We start from the raw sequence: 25,243 nt of genomic DNA on the forward strand, positions 1-25,243 counted from the left end.
TTACGGCACAGTGGAATTCTCCGAAGGGAAAGAGCACCATATTGTAGTGCTATTTGACTCTTGGAGAACAAATGATTGTACAATAGTTTGCAGATTTCATATACAGAGCCCTTAAGTGCCAGAAGAGCAGAATCCCCTCTGAAATGAACCCATTTTGGAAATTACACCCTCTAGGATTTTATCTACATGTGTAGTGATAATTTTGGCTCCATGGGTGTTGTACAGAAACAAGCAGCAATGGATGTTGCCAAGTGAAAATGGCAAATCTGCCAGTGTAGTGCCCAAAACATTGTAGTGCCCAGTATGTTGTAGTGCCCATACAATATAACTAGCTTGTGCTTCTGGAGACATGCACTTATAAATGGTGTGACACCATTCTAAAAACTGCACCCCTCAAGGTGCTCAAAACCACATTCAAGAAGTTTATTAACCCTTCAGGTGTTTCACAGGAATTTTTGGAATGTTTAAAAAAAAAATGAACATTTAACTTTTTTTCACAAAAAAATCAATTCAGCTCCAATTTGTTTTATTTTACCAAGGGTAACAGGAGAAAATGGACCCCAACAGTTGTTGTACAATTTGTCCTGAGTACGCTGATACCCCATATGTGGGGGTAAACCACTGTTTGGGTGCATGACAGAGCTCGGAAGGGAAGGAGCGCCATTTGACTTTTCAATGCAAATTTGAATGGAATTGAGATGGGACGCCATGTTGCATTTGGAGAGCCACTAATGTGCCTAAACATTGAAACCCCCCACAAGTGACACCATTTTGGAAAGTAGACCCCCTAAGGAACTTATCTAGATGTGTGGTGAGCACTTTAACCAACCAAGTGCTTCACAGAAGTTTATAATGCAGAGCTATAAAAATAAAAAATCATATTTTTTCACAAAAATGATCTTTTCGCCCCCAATTTTGTATTTTCCCAGGGGTAAGAAAAGAAATTGGACCCCAAAAGTTGTTGTGCAATTTGTCCTAAGTACGCTAATACCCCGTATGTGGGGGTAAACCACTGTTTAGGCGCATGGCAGAGCTTGGAAGGGAAGGAGCGCCGTTTGACTTTTCAATGCAAAATTGACTGGAATTGAGATGGGACACCATGTTGCGTTTGGAGAGCCCCTGATGTGCCTAAACATTGAAACCCCCCACAAGTGACACCATTTTGGAAAGTAGACACCCTAAGGAACTTATCTAGATGTGTTGTGAGAGCTTTGAACCCCCAAGTGTTTCACTACAGTTTATAACGCAGAGTCGTGAAAATTAAAAATCATTTTTTTTCCACTAAAATTATTTTTTAGCCCCCAGTTTTGCATTTTCCCAAGGGTAAGAGGATAAGTTGGACCCCAAAAGTTGTTGTCCAATTTGTCCTGAGTACGCGGATACCCTATATGTGGGGGTAACCACCGTTTGGGCGCATGGCAGAGCTCAGAAGGGAAAGAGTGCCATTTGCAATGCAGATTTAGATGGATTGGTCTGCAGGCGTTACATTGCATTTGCAGAGCCCCTGATGTACCTAAACAGTAGAAACCCCCACAAGTGACCCCATATTGGAAACTAGACCCCCCAAGGAACTTATCTAGATGTGTTGTGAGAACTTTGAACCCCCAAGTGTTTCACTACAGTTTATAACGCAGAGCCGTGAAAATAAAAAATCATTTTTTCCCACAAAAATGGTTTTTTAGCCCCCAAATTTTTATTTTCGCAAGGGTAACAAGAGAAATTGGACCCCAAAAGTTGTTGTCCAATTTGTTCTGAGTATGCTGATACCCCATATGTTGGGGTAAACCCCTGTTTGGGCGCACGGGAGAGCTCGGAAGGGAAGGAGCACTGTTTTACTTTTTCAACGCAGAATTGGCTCGAATTGAGATCGGACGCCATGTCGCGTTTGGAGAGCCCTGATGTGCCTAAACAGTGGAAACCCCCAATTGTAACTGAAACCCTAACCCAAACACACCCCTAACCCTAATCCCAACCACACCCCTAACCCCAACACACCCCTAACCCTAATCCCAACCCTAACCACACCCCTAACTCCAACACACCCCCAACCCTAACCCTAACTTTAGCCCCAGCCCCAACCCTAACTTTAGCCCCAACCCTAACTGTAGCCCTAACCCTATTGGGAAAATGGAAATAAATACATTTTTTTAATTTTATTATTTTTCCCTAACTAAGGGGGTGATGAAGGTGTGTTTGATTTACTTTTATAGTGGGTTTTTTAGCGGATTTTTATGATTGGCAGTTGTCACACACTAAAAGACGCTTTTTATTGCAAAAAATAGTTTTTCTCCACATTTTGAGAGTCCAAAAAGTCAGAGGCCGCACACCATTGCAAATGAGTTCAAAAAGTGTTCAAGTTTAATAGCCCATCATGGCGACGTTTCAGCTCATGGAGAGCCTTTCTCAAGCAAGGTAATGGTGTACAAACATGGTATTTATCATACAGACAATTGAAGCACACTTAATAGTATTTGTGCAAAAAGGTTATAATAGCTCATGAGAGACAGTTTACATAAAGTGCAAATAGTGGCCAAAGATAAGTGCAAGTGTAATAAAGTGCAGTGCAATAATATACAAACATGAGATAACATACAGTAAACGATTCAATGTTAATTAGCAATCTACACTCAGCTGCATTTCATGAATCATTTCATGGCTCACCCCATCCTGCAATCACATATGCATGCCGTATTCGGCATCCTGCTGCAAAAAGTGCACATGTCCAAAGGAAAAAAAACAAAAAAACAGAACCACATAACAAAAAGCTCACGCCCATCCGCACGTGTGCAGTAGACAGCTTACAGAGCCAGCGCCATCTTGGTTGCTGGAAAACCAATACCAAGACTACACCTGTTGTCAGAATGAATGGCAATCCACATATGGAGCATATGTTGTATCAGTGCTACCTTCTGGGCAATGTAGTTTAGAAGACAAAAGGAGTAACACTAAAAAGTATTTTAAAGGGACATAAGCCCTCATACACTCCTATTAGATGTCTCATTTTGAGAGCTATAATTTTTCCATATTTTGGTCCACAGAGTCATGTGAGGTCTTGTTTTTTGTGGGACGAGTTGACGTTTTTATTGGTAACATTTTTGGGCACGACATTTTTTGATTGCTTTTTATTCCGATTTTTGTAAATGACCAAAAAACAGCTGTTCATGAATTTCTTTTGTGGGGGCGTTTATACATACCGTTCCATGTTTGGTAAAATTGATAAAGCAGTTTTATTCTTCGGGTCAGTACGATTACAGCGATACCTCATTTATATCTTTTTTTATGTTTTGGCGCTTTTATACGATAAAAAGTATTTTATAGAAAAAATAATTATTTTAGCATCGCTTTATTCTGAGGACTATAACTTTTTTATTTTTTCGCTGATTGTCATGATATGTACTTTTGCCCTGTCCTGTATTTGAAAATATGCCATTTGATGTTTGTAACTGTTCTCTGGTTTCTATTAGCAGTAATTTATGTATTTTCTTGTGCTGGGAGTCACCTGTAACAATGTCTCCTTCCCCCAATACTTGCAGCCCTAAGCTTTAATGTAATTAAGCTTTGTCAACTAGTGAAGGAATAGCCATTCTTCCTCACAGCAGGTGGCTAGTCAAATGTACATACTACGTAGACTAAGCGGAGCCAACCAGAATAGAATCTTCTGATGGACCCAACCATTGAATAGAAGGTGTGACCCCTACCCCCTTCATGGGCGGATCCCAGGAGCTCAGACAAGCCATTCTTATTTTTGAGATCAGATGTGAGTTGATCCTTGAAGGAGGAGTGGGGATTCTTAGCTGAGGCAAGACCCCATGTCCATCTGTGACTGCGGAAGCGAACGGGGCGAGACTTGAGCTGAGGACATATCTCGTCGTTCGTGGGATTGTTTTGGGATCCCTTGGACTCGTGTGGACTATTGTTTTGTTAGCTGGCACAAGGATTATCGGGAAGTGCCCCCGAACCGGTTCCAGTGGACTAATTGTGGACTCTGTAGATCTACCTGCATGTGTTGTTCCAGCGTTCTTGATAATAAATCTGTGGAATCATCCCTTGGCCTGTTGTCCCTTCTTGCTCTGCCGTACACCCCGTCACAAACTGGTGGCAAGCAGCGGGATCAGAGCAGAAGGAATGGAGGACAATGGCCCAACATCGGGAACCAGCACCGCAGAGTACAAGAACTAGACTTTGGGGAGCCTACAATCAAAGGCCCGTGAAGTAGGAGTCCGTTTTAAAGGACTCTCCAAGGAGCAGCTAATTGAGGCTTTGGAAGGAGTTCGCCTGCAAGATGACGCTGAGGAAGGATCCTCACAGCAAATGGAGGAAAGACTGCAGCCGGAGGTAAATACCCAAAAAAGTCAGTGGGTTGTGTGGTACGAGGAGGAGTTGGCATTGCTGGGAGAAGAGGCCACCATAGACGATAAGAGGGAGGCCATTCACAGAGCTCAGGAGAGGGAGGCCATTCACAGAGCCGAGGAGAGGGAGGCCATTCACAGAGCTCAGGAGATGGCATTGCTGGAGAGGCAGATCGCTTTGGAAACAGCTAGAAGCTCCAGACAGACTGTAACCCCAGCACCCACCATGAGGGAACTCCCCAGAGTGTCCCGCAAAGACTTCAAGCCCTTTAATGAGGCTGCAGGCGACATTGAGGGCTTCTTCCAGGACTTTGAGCATCAGTGTCGATTAATGGAAGTCCCGTAAAGGGAGCGAGTCCGACATCTGGTGGGGCTCTTAGAGGGTGGAGCTGCCGAAGCCTGTAGAGCTATGGGCCCTCGGGAGAACTGTGAGTAGGCAGAGATTAAACAGACTATTCTAGAACATTATGCTGTGACGCCAGACACTTACAGGACTCAGTTCCGTACTTTAGCCTGTGATGGGGAAGTGTCTTTTAAGATATATGCTCATAGACTCAAACAAATATGTCATCGCTGGCTGGAGGCAGAGGAGGCCTTAACCTGGGAGACCTTCCTCCAGGTTATCCTAAAAGAGCAGTTTTACTTCAAGTGCCCTGCTGAGATCCGGGAATGGGTGCGTGAGAGGAGACCAGCGACAGTGGAAGAAGCTGCATCTCTCACTGATGAGGCTCTCACCATCAAGCCTCAGTGGAGGGTTCTGTTGGAGGATGGAGAGAGGCCTACCAGCTCCACAACACCGGTGGCCCCCAGTTCTTCTGTCCCCATTGTTCCCCGTTCCTCTAAGCCACCACCTCATGCTGATACCCATGTAAATGTGCCTCCAGTTGCTTCTACTGCGTTTTCTGGAATACGACGAGGAGAGGAAGTAGCAGAGTGCAGGTGTTATGGTTGTGGGCATCCGGGGCATCTGCAGGCCTCATGCCCAGCCAGCCCATGGAGGAGTCATCCTCAAACCCCTACAGCACCTTCAGGTGGGAGCCGGCCTCCAGGTTCCCTTACCCCTCGCCCAAGAGGACGCCTTGGATGGAGTGAGACCCAGCACAGATGCTATCGATGTGGGCAGTCGGGGCATCTGCAAGCCTCCTGCCCAGCTGTTCAAATGAGGATTGATCCTGTACCCAGTCGTATTATTAATTACGTACAGCCAAGTGCCATGGAGGAAGACGTGTCACCACTACGTGAGGACTGGCCTAGTGCCTCACCCACCCATGTTGCACCACTAGGAGTTTATGGTGTGCGACCTGCAGCAATGACGACTTCTGCTCATCGAGGTAAGCACTTGCAGGAGGTCGTGCTGGATGGACAGAGACTTATTGGATTTTGTGACTCAGGGGCTTTCCTCACACTGGCTGATCCCCGAGTGGTTCGGCCTGAGGCAATCCATAGAGGACCTGGGATTGTCATTGAACTGGCTGGTGGACAATGGAGGACTATTCCCACAGCCACTGTGGATCTGAACTTTGGTTTTGGGGTCAGGCGATGTGTGGTTGGGGTGATGGTTGGTCTGCCTGCAGATGTTCTCCTGGGCAATGATGTGGGAGAGCTGCGATGCCAATTCGTGGCTGCATGAAGCCACATGTAAGTTACGCTCTGCCTGTGTGTACTTTACCAGCGACCTGTAGAGGTCCCTAGTACGTACACAAATTGGGAGGGGAAGGGATTGTCATGATACGTACTTTTGCCCTGTCCTGTATTTGAAAATATGCCATTTGATGTTTGTAACTGTTCTCTGGTTTCTATTAGCAGTAATTAATGTATTTTCTTGTGCTGGGAGTCACCTGTAACAATGTCTCCTTCCCCCAATACTTGCAGCCCTAAGCTTTAATGTAATTAAGCTTTGTCAACTAGTGAAGGAATAGCCATTCTTCCTCACAGCAGGTGGCTAGTCAAATGTACATACTACGTAGACTAAGCGGAGCCAACCAGAATAGAATCTTCTGATGGACCCAACCATTGAATAGAAGGTGTGACCCCTACCCCCTTCATGGGCGGATCCCAGGAGCTCAGACAAGCCATTCTTATTTTTGAGATCAGATGTGAGTTGATCCTTGAAGGAGGAGTGGGGATTCTTAGCTGAGGCAAGACCCCATGTCCATCTGTGACTGCGGAAGCGAACGGGGCGAGACTTGAGCTGAGGACATATCTCGTCGTTCGTGGGATTGTTTTGGGATCCCTTGGACTCGTGTGGACTATTGTTTTGTTAGCTGGCACAAGGATTATCGGGAAGTGCCCCCGAACCGGTTCCGGTGGACTAATTGTGGACTCTGTAGATCTACCTGCATGTGTTGTTCCAGCGTTCTTGATAATAAATCTGTGGAATCATCCCTTGGCCTGTTGTCCCTTCTTGCTCTGCCGTACACCCCGTCACACTGATGATGCTGTATAGCAGCTTGTTTTTTTGCGGGACAAGATGACGTTTTCAGCGGTACCATGGTTATTTATATCCGTCTTTTTGATCGCGTGTTATTTCACTTTTTGTTTGGCGGTATGATAATAAAGCATTTGCCTCCTTTTATTTTTTTACGGTGTTCACTGAAGGGGTTAACTAGTGGGACAGTTTTATAGGTCGGGTCGTTACGGACGCGGTAATACTAAATATGTGTACTTTTATTGTTTGTTTTTTTATTTAGATAAAGAAATGTATTTATGGGAACAATATTTGTTTTTTTCTTTATTTAGGAATTTATTTTTTTTTACACATCTAATTTTTTTTTTTACATTATCACATTGTCCCAGGGGGGGACATCACTATATAGTGACAGATCGCTGATCTGACACTTTGCAGCAGCACTGTGTCAGATCAGCGATCTGACGTGCACTGCTGGAGGCTTGCAGGCGCCTGCTCTGAGCAGGTGCTTGTAAGCCACCTCCCTGCAGGACCCTGAAGTAGCCCCACGGCCATTTTGGATCCGGGGCCTGCAGGGAGAAGACGCTCGGTACAAGGTGAGCACATCGCCTTGTACCGAGGGTCTCAGGGAAGCCTGCAGGGAGCCCCCTCCCTGCGCGATGCTTCCCTATGCCCCCGGAACTCTGCGATCATGTTTGATCGCAGTGTGCCGGGGGCGGTCCGTGACCGCTCCTGGCACATAGTGCCGGATGTCAGCTGTGATAGTCAGCCGTGAGCGCTGCCGATTGCATATGACGTACTATCCCGTCACTGGGAATTAAGTCCCAGGTCACCTCGTTGGGATTAAGGGGTTAAATAAATAATTTTAAAAACGGTGAGGTTCCCTCCATTTTTGACAACCAGCCAAGCTAAAGCAGACAGCTGAGGACTGGTGTTCTCAGGCTGGTAAGGAACCATGGATATTGGCCCCACCCCAGCCTAAAAATAGCATCCTGCAGCCGCCCAGAAAAGGTGCATCTGGTGCTTTGCCGGGCTCTTCCCAATTGCCCTGTAGTGGTGGCAAGAAGGGTTCATATTTGTGGCGTTTATATTGTCAGGTGACGTCAAGCCCACAAATTAGTAATGGAAAGGCACCTGTTCTTTATTAATCCTATAGTTACTGTATATGGTAAATAAAAACACAGCCAGAATAAAGTCTTTTATTTGAAATTATAAAACACGCCATAATCCATGTCTGGGGGATAACTTGTTTTCAACCGACACCCATGACCATCATTTGACAGTGTGGGAATCGCGGCTCTGTTACCAGCGGTAATGATTTTACCGCTGATCAGAAGTGGTGTTTGCTGCACTGTCATGCACATGACAGCGTGGCAAACACTTGATGTTTGCTAACCCCATTCAGAGTACCCGAATCCAAACTTTTTGTAACAGTTAGCCGAACCTGCCGGACCCGAACATCAAGGTGTCCTTCCATCTCTATGCACAAGCATTGCAATTACTGATGAGCAAGTGTACTCTTTACTTGGGTGACCTCCAAGTATTTATGACTGCTCGGTGATTTAGTTTTCATCTCGGCAGCTGAATAATTTACAGCTACTAGCCAGACTGAGTACATGTGGGGGTTGCCTGGTTGCTAGGGAATCCCCACATGTAAACAAGCTGTCTAGTAGCTGTAAATCATTCAGCTGCCACGATGAAAACTAAATCTCGGAGCAGTCAAATACTCGGAGGTCACCCGAGCGTGCTCGGGAAAACCCGAGCAGCGAGTATACTCGCTCATCACTAATTGCAATGCCTTACACCTGTCAGTGTCACACTGACTAAACATTATTTAAACCATGCTCCTGGTAAGGTATAACAAGCCAACTTAGCTGGCAGACTCAGATGTCTTTGTGTGACCTCCGGTTGCCATGAATATCATCAGCCCCACAATGCGAGTCCCTTCCCTCTCCCAGCCTTCTAAATGCTGCGATCGCTATTGATCATGACATTTAGGGGCTTAAGTGGGGTGGTGCGGGCACCGCCTCTGGCTGTGAGAGCTGGAGCTCAGCTATCACTCCTGTGCTTGCATGATTACATTTAATAAGTTTGCATCAATTTGCAGGAATCCCTTTGCGATCATTATGTAAACGTATATCAAATGTCGTGAAGAGGTTAAAGAAGGCGGCTCCGGCATCCAATAATGATCAGTTTGCTTTACTATGGCATCACAAATATGGAAACTGCAGCAGTGTTTCGATCCCTATTATAAATCTGGGTCTTTTAATCCCTTAACGACTGCTGATATGCATTAAAACGGTGACCACTAAAGGTACTTATATCCGTTTTAAAACAACAATCGGTAATAAGGCTGTAGCGCCCCCCAGAGTCGGAAAATCTCAGGGGTCTCGGCTATCGGGGGTAGCTGAGACCTTGGAGAACATGATCAGGGGGAGATTTTTCAGTCTCCGATTATGTGATCGCTGTTATTCAATGAATAATGGCGTTCACATATAAAAAAGGGTGTGCTCATTGTTACAATGATTTCTCTCTCTTCTGACATGATATACAGTGGGTACGGAAAGGATTCATACCCCTTTAAATTTTTCACTCTTTGTTTCATTGCAGCCATTTGGTAAATTCAAAAAGTTCATTTTTTTCACATTAATGTGCACTCTGCGCCCGATCTTGACTGAAAACAAACAGAAATGTAGTAATTTTTGCAAATTTAATTAAAAAGAAAAACTGAATTATCACTTGGTCATAAGTATTCAGACCCTTTGCTCAGACACTCATATTTAAGTCACATGCTGTCCATTTCCTTGTGATCCTCCTTGAGATGGTTCTACTCCTTTATTGGAGTCCAGCTGTGTTTAGTTAAACTGATAGGACTTGATTTGGAAAGGCACACACCTGTCTATATAAGACCTCACAGCTCACAGTGCATGTCAGACCAAATGAGAATCATGAGGTCAAAGGAACTAGTCACGGAGCTCAGAGACAGAATTGTGGCAAGGCACAGATCTGGCCAAGGTTACAACAGAATTTCTGCAGTACTCAAGGTTCCTAAGAGCACAGTGGCCTCCATAATCCTTAAATGGAAGAAGTTTGGGACCACCAGATTTCTTCCTGGCTGTCCAGTCAAACTGAGCAATCGTGGGAGAAGAGCCTTGGTGAGAGAGGTAAAGAAGAACCCCAAGATCACTGTGACTGAGCTCCAGAGATGCAGTAGGCAGATGGGAGAAAGTTCCACAAAGTCAACTATCACTGCAGCCCTCCACCAGTTGGGCCATTATGGTCAGACGGAATCTTCTCCTCAGTGCAAGACATATGAAAGCCTGCATAGAGTTTGCTAAAAAAAATCACATGAAGGACTCCCAGACAATGAGAAATAAGATTCTCTGGCCTGATGAGTCGAATATAGACATTTTTGGTGATAATTCTAAGAGGTATGTGTGGACAAAACCTGGCACTGCTCATCACCTGCCCAATACAATCCCAACAGTGAAACATAGTGGTGGCAGCATCATGATATGTGGGTGTTTTTCAGCTGCAGGGACAGGACGACTGGTTGCTGTTGCCATAAAAATAACAAACCAACAATATACCATACCTGTCTGTCGTTGTGTCCTACGCAGTAATCCACATCTGGGGGGATATACAGTTTTCAACCTGGACGGTGCCAAAATGCGACAGTTCCAGCTGAAAACTACTGGTGAATGAGATCCTGTGAACAGAGCTTCCGTGACTAGCGGTGACTTCACTGAAGCTGCGCTCCCTCACAGCCTGAACTGCGGTGAACTCTGGACTGTAGGTAAATTGTTATGACCTGGTGGTTACGGAGAAGCACTGATATGACCTGGTGGGTAAAATGAGTCATGGGACAAGCTCTGAGGAGGTGGTAACTTTACTGACTGCAAACCCTACTCCTAACACCAACACTAGAAATAGCCGTGGGACGTTCCTAACTCTCCCTAGACGCCTCGTCACGGCCTAAGAACTAACTACCCCTTAAGATGGAAACAGAAAACTATCTTGCCTCAGAGAAATTCCCAAAAGGAAAGATAGCCCCCCACATATATTGACTGTGAGTAGAGAGGGAAATGACATACACAGAAATGAAATCAGATCTTAGCAAAGGAGGCCAATTCTAATCTAGATAGACAGAAAATAGGAAAGGATACTGTGCGGTCAGTATTAAAAACTAAAAATCCACGCAGAGTTTACAAAAATGATCTCCACACCGACTCACAGTGTGGAGGGGCAAATCTGCTTCCCCAGAGCTTCCAGCTAGCCTGAATATTTCATAATGACAAGCTGGACAAAAGAAACATCGCTTAACTGAGCAGTAAGGTACAAAGCAAATGGACAACCAAAGAACTAGCAAGAACTTATCTTATGCTGAAATGGACAGGCCATCAGAGAAATCCAAGTAGAGATCTGAATCCAACCCAGAGAACATTGACAGCTGGCATGGACTACAGACCAGAGCCAAGTTAAATAGCAAGGCCAGTGGAGCCGATTAGTGAAAGCAGCTGCTGCAGAACCTCAAGGAGCATCAGTTCCACTCGAAACCACCAGAGGGAGCCCAAGGGCAGAACTCACAAAAGTACCATTCATAACCACAGGAGGGAGCCCAAGAACGGAATTCACAACAGTAAATGCCCTGGCATTACTGCGTAAGTATGGTTTAATTAAGAATATTAAAAGACTGTGTCTTTAATTCAATAAAAGGATTTTTTACTGGGTGTCTGTGTTTTCTTTACAATTTGACTATGGGGTTAGCAATAGGGGCGTTTTTTTGACACCTCTCCATTACTAACCTCGTGGCTTGATGCTAAGATCGCATAAATCGAAACGCATATACCAACAGAACATCAGTACAAATAACAATCAAAAAATCCTTAATAGCGACTCAAAATTAGAAGTATCAAAACTAAGGAGAACTATGAGTCATAAATAGCCAGAAAAAAGTTTTTTTTAAATAATCTAAATTTTATTGAAAAATTGTTTACATAAAAAAGTATATGCCATAATCAATACATTAATGTGATGAATTCATAGGTACATCAAAATCCAAGGCACATAGAACGAGATACTGCTGACCATGTAACAAAATGCATCTATACTATTGCTATCAGATCTGACCACAGATACATGGGCTGCGATACTCTGTCTATAGTAAGATCAGTGCATTTCATGCATGTAACTTAGCCACAAGCCCAATAGTGATCAAATTGTGATGTACATACTAATAAATAAAGCATAATTACCCATGATAGTGCAGCAGATCCAGTTCCAGTGCCAAAGGGTTACCCCAACGCGCGTTTCGCGTGCTAATAATAGCCTCGCTTCCTCAGGGGGCGTGGCTTAATCTGCATCTTGGTCCCATACAAATACTGAGCCGTTCCGGTCATATGACCTTGCGGCAACCTATCAGTGCCCGATTATAGTGCGCAAGCGCTAAATCAGCGTCCTGCAGCCATGGTAACCCATGACCAAAGCCGCCATTGATGTGCAATGGTGTATAAATATACAATGTGCATTTAAGTGAGTTCGGCGTACTAACACCGTAATGATCCATAACGCTGAAGCGCCGCTAGTGTCCATTTCTGAAAATAGTGAATGTATCATATCCATCTGCGATTACGCAGACCTTGCATCCCTCTGTTCCGTCAATCCACATAATGGTGCTCCGCCCACCCAGGTCACGTGAGCGGGCCGGCGCCAGGTCCGCACCACGCCCCCGGAGCGACGGAGACTCCACCATGCAGAGAGAGCCGCAGCAAATGGATATATTGAAAAGTGCTGAATAGTGCGCGTAAGTGACAAAAGTGCTAATAGTGCCACTAATGGGATACTGTCCCATTACGTGGTGCGTGTTTAGCTCGCCTATATCCCTCCCTAATGCTCCTATTGCTATATCCCCTTGTTTGAAATCTGACCCTTAGGTCAGCCGCCTGTGCCTCAAATCTAGCAACAGAAGAGCATATCCGCTTCATTCTAAGATGCTGCCCTACAGGGATGGCTTTTATGGTACTGTATGGGTGACCCGAGTCCGCATGCAGCAGATTAAATTTTATTATTTTGATTTTAGAGTGTTCATATTTTGGCCCTATTCATATGCTATCCGAAGATGGGAATACTATGAACATTGGACATGATTCTACTGTGTTCTAGAAGAAGGAAGTACAGGAATCCAGAATATGGAAATCATCGAGTATAGGAATTTTTTATGGACTACATACTATGAAATTATCACTTTCTCTAGAGAATGTTAATATAAACTCGGATTTCTGGCCTTAAGAGCCATTTCTGCATTTGGATGTAAATATCATGTTCTTGTTCATTAATATATATATTCATGTGAGTATCTATATATACACTCACCGGCCACTTTATTAGGTACACCATGCTAGTAACGGGTTGGACCCCCTTTTGCCTTCAGAACTGCCTCAATTCTTCGTGGCATAGATTCAACAAGGTGCTGGAAGCATTCCTCAGAGATTTTGGTCTATATTGACATGATGGCATCACACAGTTGCCGCAGATTTGTCGGCTGCACATCCCAAAGATGCTCCATACAAGGCAGGATGGATCCATGCTTTCATGTTGTTTACGCCAAATTCTGACCCTACCATCCGAATGTCGCAGCAGAAATCGAGACTCATCAGACCAAGCAACGTTTTTCCAATCTACTGTCCAATTTCGATGAGCTTGTACAAATTGTAGCCTCAGTTTCCTGTTCTTAGCTGAAAGGAGTGGTACCCGGTGTGGTCTTCTGCTGCTGTAGCCCATCTGCCTCAAAGTTCGACGCACTGTGCGTTCAGAGATGCTCTTAGGCCTACCTTGGTTGTAACGGGTGGCGATTTGAGTCACTGTTGCCTTTCTATCAGCTCGAACCAGTCTGCCCATTCTCCTCTGACCTCTGGCATCAACAAGGCATTTCCGCCCACAGAACTGCCGCTCACTGGATTTTTTTTATTTTTCGGACCATTCTCTGTAAACCCTAGAGATGGTTGTGCGTGAAAATCCCAGTAGATCAGCAGTTTCTGAAATACTCAGACCAGCCCTTCTGTCACCAACAACCATGCCACGTTCAAAGGCACTCAAATCACCTTTCTTCCCCATACTAATGCTCGGTTTGAACTGCAGGAGATTGTCTTGACCATGTCTACATGCCTAAATGCACTGAGTTGCCGCCATGTGATTGGCTGATTAGAAATTAAGTGTTAACAAGAAGTTGGACAGGTGTACCTAATAAAGTGGCCAGTGAGTGTATATACAGATAATACCCATGTAAGCCGGGTATGCAATGATTGGGGCTATTATATGTATATACATGTATATTTTAAAATGGTTTAATTTTGTGGTGTATTTGCCATAATTGTATTATATGCACTTTTATGTTCACTCTTCACTTATTTAGCCTGATATATATCGTGCTTTTTGTTTTTTGACATCAAGCACAATGGTATATAATCCTACTGGTTTAGGACACTGATTGTGTCTCCTGTTGTGAATTTGCTTTTTGCTCCCTCTCGCAGGGGTCAGGAACCTTGGCCCTCCAGCTGTGGGAGAACTACAATTCCCAGCATGCCTCAACTGCTGCAAGTTGCTAGGGCATGCTGGGAGTTGTAGTTTTATAACAGCTGGAGAGCCGAGGTTCCCCACCCCTGCTAGTGGTTACTAGTTTTTTGACTCTGGTTTTTCTGTCATTCCTTTTATCCGCACCTGGGTCGTTAGTTAGGGGTGTTGCTATATAAGCTCCCTGGACCTTCAGTTCAATGCCTGGCAACGTAGTTATCTGAGCTAGTCTGCTGTGCTCTTGTCTACTGATCCTGGTTCCAGTTATATCAGCTAAGTCTGCCTTTTGCTTTTTGCTATTTGTTTTGGTTTTGTAATTTTGTCCAGCTTGTTCCAAATCTATATCCTGACCTTTGCTGGAAGCTCTAGGGGACTGGTGTTCTCCCCCCGGACCGTTAGACGGTTCGGGGGTTCTTGAATTTCCAGTGTGGATTTTGATAGGGTTTTTGTTGACCATATAAGTTACCTTTCTTTATTCTGCTATCAGTAAGCGGGCCTCTCTGTGCTAAACCTGGTTCATTTCTGTGTTTGTCATTTCCTCTTACCTCACCGTCATTATTTGTGGGGGGCTTCTATCCAGCTTTGGGGTCCCCTTCTCTGGAGGCAAGAAAGGTCTTTGTTTTCCTCTACTAGGGGTAGCTAGATTCTCCAGCTGGCGCGTGTCATCTAGAATCAACGTAGGAATGATCCCCGGCTACTTCTAGTGTTGGCGTTAGGAGTAGATATATGGTCAACCCAGTTACCACTGCCCTATGAGCTGGATTTTTGTATTCTGCAGACTTCCACGTTCCTCTGAGACCCTCGCCATTGGGGTCATAACAGTTTGCCAGGCCAGTATTAAATGTTTAATGCATTGCAGAAGAGGGATTATAAGAAAGAAGATTCTGAGTTTTTTTTTTTCTTCTTCCCCTTTACCTCAGAGTGGCTATGCTTGCTGCAGACATGAATGTCCAGACCTTGATTACAAGTGTGGACCAGCTGGCTACTCGTGTGCAGGGCATACAAGACTATGTTATCAGAAATCCTAGGTCAGAACCTAAAATACCGATTCCTGAACTGTTTTCCGGAGACAGGTTTAAGTTTAGGAATTTCGTGAATAATTGTAAATTGTTTTTGTCCCTGAGACCCTGTTCATCTGGAGATTCTGCTCAGCAAGTAAAAATTGTTATTTCGTTCTTACGGGGCGACCCTCAGGATTGGGCTTTTTCGCTGGCGCCAGGAGATCCGGCATTGGCTGATCTTGATGCGTTTTTTCTGGCGCTCGGTTTACTTTATGAGGAACCCAATCTTGAGATTCAGGCAGAAAAGGCCTTGCTGGCTATGTCTCGGGGGCAGGACGAGGCTGAAGTGTATTGCCAAAAATTTCGGAAATGGTCCGTGCTGACACATTGGAACGAGTGTGCACTGGCCGCTAATTTTAGAAATGGCCTTTCTGAAGCCATTAAGAATGTTATGGTGGGTTTTCCCATTCCCACAGGTCTGAATGATACTATGGCACTGGCTATTCAAATTGACCGGCGGTTGCGGGAGCGCAAAACCGCAAATTCCCTCATGGTGTTGTCTGAACAGACACCTAATTCGGTGCAATGTGATAGAAAAACCGCAAATTCCCTCATGGTGTTGTCTGAACAGACACCTGATTTAATGCAATGTGATAGAATCCTGACTAGAAATGAGCGGAAAATTCATAGACGCCGGAATGGCTTGTGCTACTACTGTGGTGATTCTACACATGTTATCTCAGCATGCTCTAAACGTATAGCTAAGGTTGTTAGTCCTGTCACCGTTGGTAATTTGCAACCTAAATTTATTCTGTCTGTAACTTTGATTTGCTCACTGTCATCTTATCCTGTCATGGCGTTTGTAGATTCAGGTGCTGCCCTGAGTCTCATGGATCTCTCATTTGCTAAGCGCTGTGGATTTACTCTTGAACCATTAGAAAATCCTATTCCTCTTAGGGGTATTGATGCTACACCATTGGCAGCAAATAAACCGCAGTATTGGACACAGGTTACCATGTGCATGACTCCTGAACACCGCGAGGTGATACGTTTCCTGGTTTTACATAAAATGCATGATTTGGTCGTTTTAGGGCTGCCATGGTTACAGACCCATAATCCAGTCCTGGACTGGAAGGCTATGTCAGTCGCAAGTTGGGGCTGTCGTGGTATTCATGAGGATTCCCTGCCTGTGTCTATTGCTTCTTCTACGCCTTCGGAAGTTCCGGAGTATTTGTCTGATTATCAGGATGTCTTCAGTGAGTCTGAGTCCAGTGCACTGCCTCCTCATAGGGACTGTGACTGTGCTATAGATTTGATCCCAGGCAGTAAATTTCCTAAGGGAAGACTGTTTAATCTGTCGGTACCTGAACATACCGCTATGCGTTCATATATCAAGGAGTCTCTGGAGAAAGGACATATTCGTCCGTCTTCTTCCCCTCTTGGTGCGGGATTCTTTTTTGTGGCAAAAAAGGACGGATCTTTGAGACCTTGTATTGATTATCGGCTTTTAAATAAGATCACTGTCAAATTTCAGTATCCTTTACCACTGTTGTCTGACTTGTTTGCCCGGATTAAGGGTGCCAAGTGGTTCACTAAGATAGACCTTCGTGGTGCGTACAACCTTGTGCGCATTAAGCAAGGTGATGAATGGAAAACCGCATTCAATACGCCCGAAGGTCATTTTGAGTACTTGGTGATGCCTTTTGGGCTCTCCAATGCGCCTTCAGTTTTTCAGTCCTTTATGCATGACATTTTCCGGAAGTATCTGGATAAATTTTTGATTGTTTATCTGGATGATATTTTGGTTTTTTCTGATAATTGGGATTCGCATGTGGAGCAGGTCAGGTTGGTCTTTAAAATTTTGCGTGAAAATTCTTTGTTTGTCAAGGGCTCAAAGTGTCTCTTTGGTGTACAGAAGGTTCCCTTTTTGGGGTTCATTTTTTCCCCTTCTGCTGTGGAGATGGACCCAGTCAAGGTCCGAGCTATTCTTGATTGGACTCAGCCCTCGTCAGTTAAGAGTCTTCAGAAGTTCTTGGGCTTCGCTAACTTCTACCGTCGTTTTATCGCTAATTTTTCTAGCATTGTGAAACCTTTGACGGATATGACCAAGAAGGGCTCTGATGTAGCTAACTGGGCTCCTGCTGCCGTGGAGGCTTTCCAGGAGTTGAAACGCCGGTTTACTTCGGCGCCTGTTTTGTGCCAGCCTGACGTCTCACTTCCCTTTCAGGTTGAGGTGGATGCTTCGGAGATTGGGGCAGGGGCCGTTTTGTCGCAGAGAGGCCCTGGTTGCTCTGTTATGAAACCTTGTGCCTTTTTCTCTAGGAAGTTTTCGCCTGCCGAGCGAAATTATGATGTGGGCAATCGGGAGTTGTTGGCCATGAAATGGGCATTTGAGGAGTGGCGTCATTGGCTCGAGGGTGCTAAGCATCGTGTGGTGGTCTTGACTGATCACAAAAATCTGATGTATCTCGAGTCTGCTAAACGCCTTAATCCGAGACAGGCCCGCTGGTCATTGTTTTTCTCCCGCTTTGATTTTGTTGTCTCGTATTTACCAGGTTCAAAGAATGTGAAGGCCGATGCTCTTTCTAGGAGCTTTGTGCCTGATGCTCCTGGAGTCGCTGATCCTGTTGGTATTCTTAAAGATGGAGTTATCTTGTCAGCTATTTCTCCGGATCTGCGACGTGTGTTGCAGAGATTTCAGGCTGATAGGCCTGAGTCTTGTCCACCTGACAGACTGTTTGTCCCGGATAAGTGGACCAGCAGAGTCATTTCCGAGGTTCATTCCTCGGTGTTGGCAGGTCACCCGGGAATTTTTGGCACCAGAGATCTGGTGGCCAGGTCCTTTTGGTGGCCTTCCTTGTCAAGGGATGTGCGGTCATTTGTGCAGTCCTGTGGGACTTGTGCTCGAGCTAAGCCTTGCTGTTCTCGTGCCAGCGGTTTGCTCTTGCCCTTGCCTGTCCCGAAGAGACCTTGGACACATATCTCCATGGATTTCATTTCTGATCTTCCGCTATCTCAGGGCATGTCCGTTATCTGGGTGATATGTGATCGCTTCTCCAAGATGGTCCATTTGGTTCCTTTGCCTAAGCTGCCTTCCTCTTCCGATCTGGTTCCTGTGTTTTTCCAGAACGTGGTTCGTTTGCACGGCATCCCTGAGAATATTGTGTCAGACAGAGGATCCCAGTTCGTTTCCAGGTTCTGGCGATCCTTTTGTAGTAGGATGGGCATTGATTTGTCGTTTTCGTCTGCTTTCCATCCTCAGACTAATGGTCAGACAGAGCGAACCAATCAGACCTTGGAGGCTTATTTGAGGTGTTTTGTCTCTGCTGATCAGGACGATTGGGTGACATTCTTGCCGTTGGCTGAGTTTGCCCTTAATAATCGGGCTAGTTCCGCCACCTTGGTTTCGCCTTTTTTCTGCAACTCTGGTTTCCATCCTCGCTTTTCTTCGGGTCATGTGGAGCCTTCTGACTGTCCTGGGGTGGATTCTGTGGTGGATAGGTTGCAGCAGATCTGGAATCATGTGGTGGACAACTTGAAGTTGTCACAGGAGAAGGCTCAGCGCTTTGCCAACCGCCGCCGCGGTGTGGGTCCCCGACTACGCGTTGGGGATTTGGTATGGCTTTCTTCCCGCTTTGTTCCTATGAAGGTCTCCTCTCCCAAATTTAAACCTCGTTTTATTGGGCCTTACAAGATATTGGAAATCCTTAATCCTGTATCTTTTCGTCTGGATCTTCCTGTGTCGTTTGCTATTCACAATGTATTTCATAGGTCCTTGTTGCGGCGGTACATTGTGCCTGTAGTTCCTTCTGCTGAGCCTCCTGCTCCGGTGTTGGTTGAGGGCGAGTTGGAGTACGTGGTGGAGAAGATCTTGGATTCTCGCCTCTCCAGGCGGAGGCTTCAGTACCTGGTCAAGTGGAAGGGCTATGGTCAGGAGGATAATTCCTGGGTGGTCGCCTCTGATGTTCATGCGGCCGATTTAGTTCGTGCCTTTCATGCCGCTCATCCTGATCGCCCTGGTGGTCGTGGTGAGGGTTCGGTGACCCCTCACTAAGGGGGGGGTACTGTTGTGAATTTGCTTTTTGCTCCCTCTAGTGGTTACTAGTTTTTTGACTCTGGTTTTTCTGTCATTCCTTTTATCCGCACCTGGGTCGTTAGTTAGGGGTGTTGCTATATAAGCTCCCTGGACCTTCAGTTCAATGCCTGGCAACGTAGTTATCTGAGCTAGTCTGCTGTGCTCTTGTCTACTGATCCTGGTTCCAGTTATATCAGCTAAGTCTGCCTTTTGCTTTTTGCTATTTGTTTTGGTTTTGTAATTTTGTCCAGCTTGTTCCAAATCTATATCCTGACCTTTGCTGGAAGCTCTAGGGGACTGGTGTTCTCCCCCCGGACCGTTAGACGGTTCGGGGGTTCTTGAATTTCCAGTGTGGATTTTGATAGGGTTTTTGTTGACCATATAAGTTACCTTTCTTTATTCTGCTATCAGTAAGCGGGCCTCTCTGTGCTAAACCTGGTTCATTTCTGTGTTTGTCATTTCCTCTTACCTCACCGTCATTATTTGTGGGGGGCTTCTATCCAGCTTTGGGGTCCCCTTCTCTGGAGGCAAGAAAGGTCTTTGTTTTCCTCTACTAGGGGTAGCTAGATTCTCCGGCTGGCGCGTGTCATCTAGAATCAACGTAGGAATGATCCCCGGCTACTTCTAGTGTTGGCGTTAGGAGTAGATATATGGTCAACCCAGTTACCACTGCCCTATGAGCTGGATTTTTGTATTCTGCAGACTTCCACGTTCCTCTGAGACCCTCGCCATTGGGGTCATAACAGTCTCCCCTTTTCCTCATAGATTGTAAGCTTGCGAGCAGCAGGGCCCTCATTCCTCCTGGTATCTGTTTTGAACTGTGATTTCTGTTATGCTGTAATGTCTGTTGTCTGTATAAGTCCCCTCTATAAGTTGTAAAGCGCTGCGGAATATGTTGGCGCTATATAAATAAAATTATTATTATTATTATTATTAGTGGCACTATTAGCACTTTTGTCACTTACGCGCACTATTCAGCACTTTTCAATATATCCATTTGCTGCGGCTCTCTCTGCATGGTGGAGTCTCCGTCGCTCCGGGGGCGTGGTGCGGACCTGGCGCCGGCCCGCTCACGTGACCTGGGTGGGCGGAGCTCCATTATGTGGATTGACGGAACAGAGGGATGCAAGGTCTGCGTAATCGCAGATGGATATGATACATTCACTATTTTCAGAAATGGACACTAGCGGCGCTTCAGCGTTATGGATCATTACGGTGTTAGTACGCCGAACTCACTTAAATGCACATTGTATATTTATACACCATTGCACATCAATGGCGGCTTTGGTCATGGGTTACCATGGCTGCAGGACGCTGATTTAGCGCTTGCGCACTATAATCGGGCACTGATAGGTTGCCGCAAGGTCATATGATCGGAACGGCTCAGTATTTGTATGGGACCAAGATGCAGATTAAGCCACGCCCCCTGAGGAAGCGAGGCTATTATTAGCACGCGAAACGCGCGTTGGGGTAACCCTTTGGCACTGGAACTGGATCTGCTGCACTCATGGGTAATTATGCTTTATTTATTAGTATGTACATCACAATTTGATCATTATTGGGCTTGTGGCTAAGTTACATGCATGAAATGCACTGATCTTACTATAGTCAGAGTATCGCAGCCCATGTATCTGTGGTCAGATCTGATAGCAATAGTATAGATGCATTTTGTTACATGGTCAGCAGTATCTCGTTCTATGTGCCTTGGATTTTGATGTACCTATGAATTCATCACATTAATGTATTGATTATGGCATATACTTTTTTATGTAAACAATTTTTCAATAAAATTTAGATTATTTAAAAAAACTTTTTTCTGGCTATTTATGACTCATAGTTCTCCTTAGTTTTGATAGATCGAAACGCGTTGTCTATCCTCATGACTGCATCCACCTTTGAGCAAGGATTTTAATTACGCTATATTTATATGCACCAATAAAGAATTTCAAGATTTTAGGAGCTGGAGTACACACCTTTTCCTCATCTTCCATTGCTGCACGTCTTGGTCGGGACGAAATCTCCGTGCTCCTTCGGTCTGTCGGTGAGCTGGCTGTGGCTTTTAGCCTTATTTTTCTATATATTAGTATATTGCACAGCCCACGGAGTATATAGCACAGCCCACGGAGTATATTGTACAGCCACGTAGTATATACTCACCTTCCATCCGCAGCTGTCACCGCCGCATGTACTGTGCTGTTTCCTGCTGTCGCGGCCGTCATCAATGACCGCGGCCGTCATCACTGACTGCGGCCGCTAATTTAGTCCCCGGCTTTTGGCCGCGGTAGGCCCAACAGCGCCCATGGTCCCGGCTGGCTCCGCCTTCCTCATGGCGACTCCACCCCCTTTGCAGCGCTTCTGGCCGGGTCTGTACGGAGTGGGCAAGGACTCGCTCTGCATACTTCCTGGCCTCCCCTGCTCTTTTGTCTCCGCTCACTGGTTGGCCGCGACCCGCGGCCGCTATTTTAGTCCCCGGCTTTTGGCCGCGGTAAGCCCAACAGCGCCCATGATCCCGGCCGGCACCGCCCTCCTCATGGCGACTCCGCCCCCTTTGCAGCGCTTCTGGCCGGGCCTGTACGGAGTGAGCGGGGACTCACTCTGCATACTTCCTGGCCTCCCCTGCCCTTTTGTCTGTGCCCACTGGCTGGCCATGACCAATGAATATCTGCGACAGACAGAAAGACGGAAGTGACCCTTAGACAATTATATAGTAGATATGTATTCTATGTGTATATATCTATTCTATCTATTCTATTCTAAGCTGTCAGTGTGATTTTACTGTACACCGCACATGAACTGCCGGCATTTCAGAGGTCACCAGTGCGTAAACATTGGACAGCACTCGCATGGTCCGTGTGGTGTCCGATGTTTTCTCGCACCCAGAGGCTTGCATTGGCGAGACTTGGCCGATATACACATAAAATCGCAGCATGCTGCGATTTTACACGAACGTAGAATACGCCCGAGAAAAATTACGGTGATGTGAGCTGCCCCATAGATTAACAGTGGTCCAAGTCGGGCAGACACAAGCAGCTATGGGCCCCTGTGCAGGAAATACGTCAGGGGCCCCTTCATGCATGTACACTGTGTATAAAATACCTATAATAACATGTGTATAAACAGCAATATACACACACACTAGCCCTACATACACAGCAGTATACACACACTAGCCCTATATACACACAGCAGTATACACACACACTACCCCTATATACACACAGCAGTATACACACACATTAGCCCTATATACACACAGCAGTATACACACACACTAGCCCTATATACACAGCAGTAAACACACACTAGCCCTATATACACACAGCAGTATACACACACACACTAGGCCTATTTACATACAGCAGTATACACACACACTAGCCCTATATACACACACACTAGCCCTATATACACACTAGGCCTATATACACACAGCAATATACACACACACTAGCCTTATATACACACAGCAGTATACACACACACACACTAGCCCTATATACACAGCAGTATACACACACTAGTCCTATATACACACAGTAGTTTACACATACGCACTAGTCCTATATACACACAGCAGTACACACACACTGGCCCTATATATACAGCAGTATACACACACGCTAGCCCTATATACACAGCAGTATACACGCACACACATGCCCTATATACAGAGCAGTATACACACACACTAGCCTTATTTACACAGCAGTATACACACACACATTATCCTTTGAGCAACACACTTTTAACCTGGTCCTCCTGTCTCATGTCCTTGTTGAAGCGATCCTTCATCGAGCGCCAACTGACTCTTATTCTCTTCACTGCGAAGAGGGAAAAAAGGAAAAAATTAATTGTAAAACAATGCACCTACATTTACAGTTTCACTGGCACGTGACACCACATTGCAATACTTACCAAAATCATTTCTGGTACGTGGCGTGGCACGTTCCCAATCATGCAACAGCGATCTGGCCACTTCTTCCCAGAGTCATTGAATCACAACAATGTCGGAGTGCTGACTATCACGGATGTCCCACAACGGTACTTATTCTTGCACAAGGTTAATGAGTTGATCGTTGTCAATTTCATGTTTGGCTTCTTCGCATTGTGGAACCTATAGATCAAATAAAACAAAATAATTTTAAGTAAAAATGAAAAAAAATTAAATTACATCTCTGATGAAAACAATTCTTACACCCCATCTTACCTCCTGAGACACATGAGCCCGACGACCTTGGGAAGAATCATTTCTACGGGGGGCTTGTCCTGGACGGCCATGTTAGCGGACGCTGAGGAAAGAGCTCCCGCGGCCACAAGCATAATTATCCTGAACAGACATCGCTGGCTGCCATAAATCTAGCTGTACCTGGAAGCTGAATCACCCGAGCGTGAAGGAGAGCTGTGGGGACACCTGGAGAGGCTCGCAATGACGCAGAGGAGGCAGAGAGATGCGGGTGCAGGAGAGGCTGAAGGGACCCAAGATGGCGCCGAGGCCAGAGCGGACTCTGAGAAGGAGAACGCTGCCTGTCAGAAGTGCATGGAAGCTGCAGCAAAACTTCAAAGGTTTGCCCGGGTGGTCGATCGGGAAGAGGCACAAGAGTCTATGGAGGAGAGAGCTGAAGGAGAGGAGGAGGAGAAAGCTGATGAAGGAGCGAGGGGGGCACAGAAGGGGGAGGGAGAAAGTAGCATAGCTGCAGCAGGAAAGGCTGAGAAGGAAGTGGAATTGAGAGGGGAGCCAACCCTAAAGGACGTCTTTATCCTCTTATCCTGTAATAATTATAGGGGATAACTCAGGAGACTCTTTGCGTGGAACAAGACAACTACAGGACACAGTTTTATAAGTGGTAAAGTCTATATTATCACACGGTGATTCAAACAGGTGCAGAGAGAAACTCAAGTCCACAACACTTGGTGCAAATAATAAACGCAGCTTAGCAGTCTATAGGAAACTTCAGAGGAAAATGCAATCAAGCAGAAAGTTTATGAAGCACAGTTATTCTTGAGGATACTTGACACGAATAAATCCTTGTCTTAGTCCAGGCACAGATAGATATGCTTATTAAGCAGTTCAAATCATATCTTAGCTCAACCAGGGAGGCTTGGTTAATAGTCTCAGGTTATTGCAAAGCAGAAACAGCTTACATGTCCAGCAAATGCAGATGGAAGTAAACACGAACAGCAGATGGAGGAGGATTACTGGAAACTTGTGTATGCAGCAGGAACTCAGAGCAGAGTAGCAGGATAACCACACAGGTTCACAGGAGCAGGTGTATAGCCAGGGAGTAATCAGAGGTCAGGAGCTGGATGCAAGGCAGAATACTCTAGCACAGACTGAAGGCTGGGTTGGAGTTTTATAGCAGGAAGACACAGTGCACATGAGACCAAAGACGCCATCTTGGAAAAGGGCAGTAATGCACAAAAGGTAAAAAATGTTCAGAGTCCTGACATATCCTCTTGTAACCAGTCCCTGAATGATTTAACCCTTCAGATGAAGGAGGTGAAAGGGGAGATTATACAAATAAAGGCCGACATACAGAAAATGGATAAACGCATGGGGGAGGTGGAGGAGAGGATGAGTACCGTGGAGGATCATGTGGTTCAACTACAAAAGGCAGAGAGAAAGTTTACCCAACAGATATCGGAATTGGTGGCAAAAAATGAGGACCTAGAAAACAGATCCAGAAGAAATAACATCAGGATAGTGGGTCTGCCGGAAAAAATAGAGGGGAGAAATCCTACCGAGTTTATTGAAAACTGGTTGAAGGAGAAGGTTGGAGCCGAGGTTCTGACAAGGGTCTTTGCTGTGGAAAGAGTTCTGCCGCAGCCTCCTCCCCCTGGAGCA

Source organism: Ranitomeya variabilis, chromosome 1 (genome assembly GCF_051348905.1).
Source record: "Ranitomeya variabilis isolate aRanVar5 chromosome 1, aRanVar5.hap1, whole genome shotgun sequence".
Taxonomy (NCBI): domain Eukaryota; kingdom Metazoa; phylum Chordata; class Amphibia; order Anura; family Dendrobatidae; genus Ranitomeya; species Ranitomeya variabilis.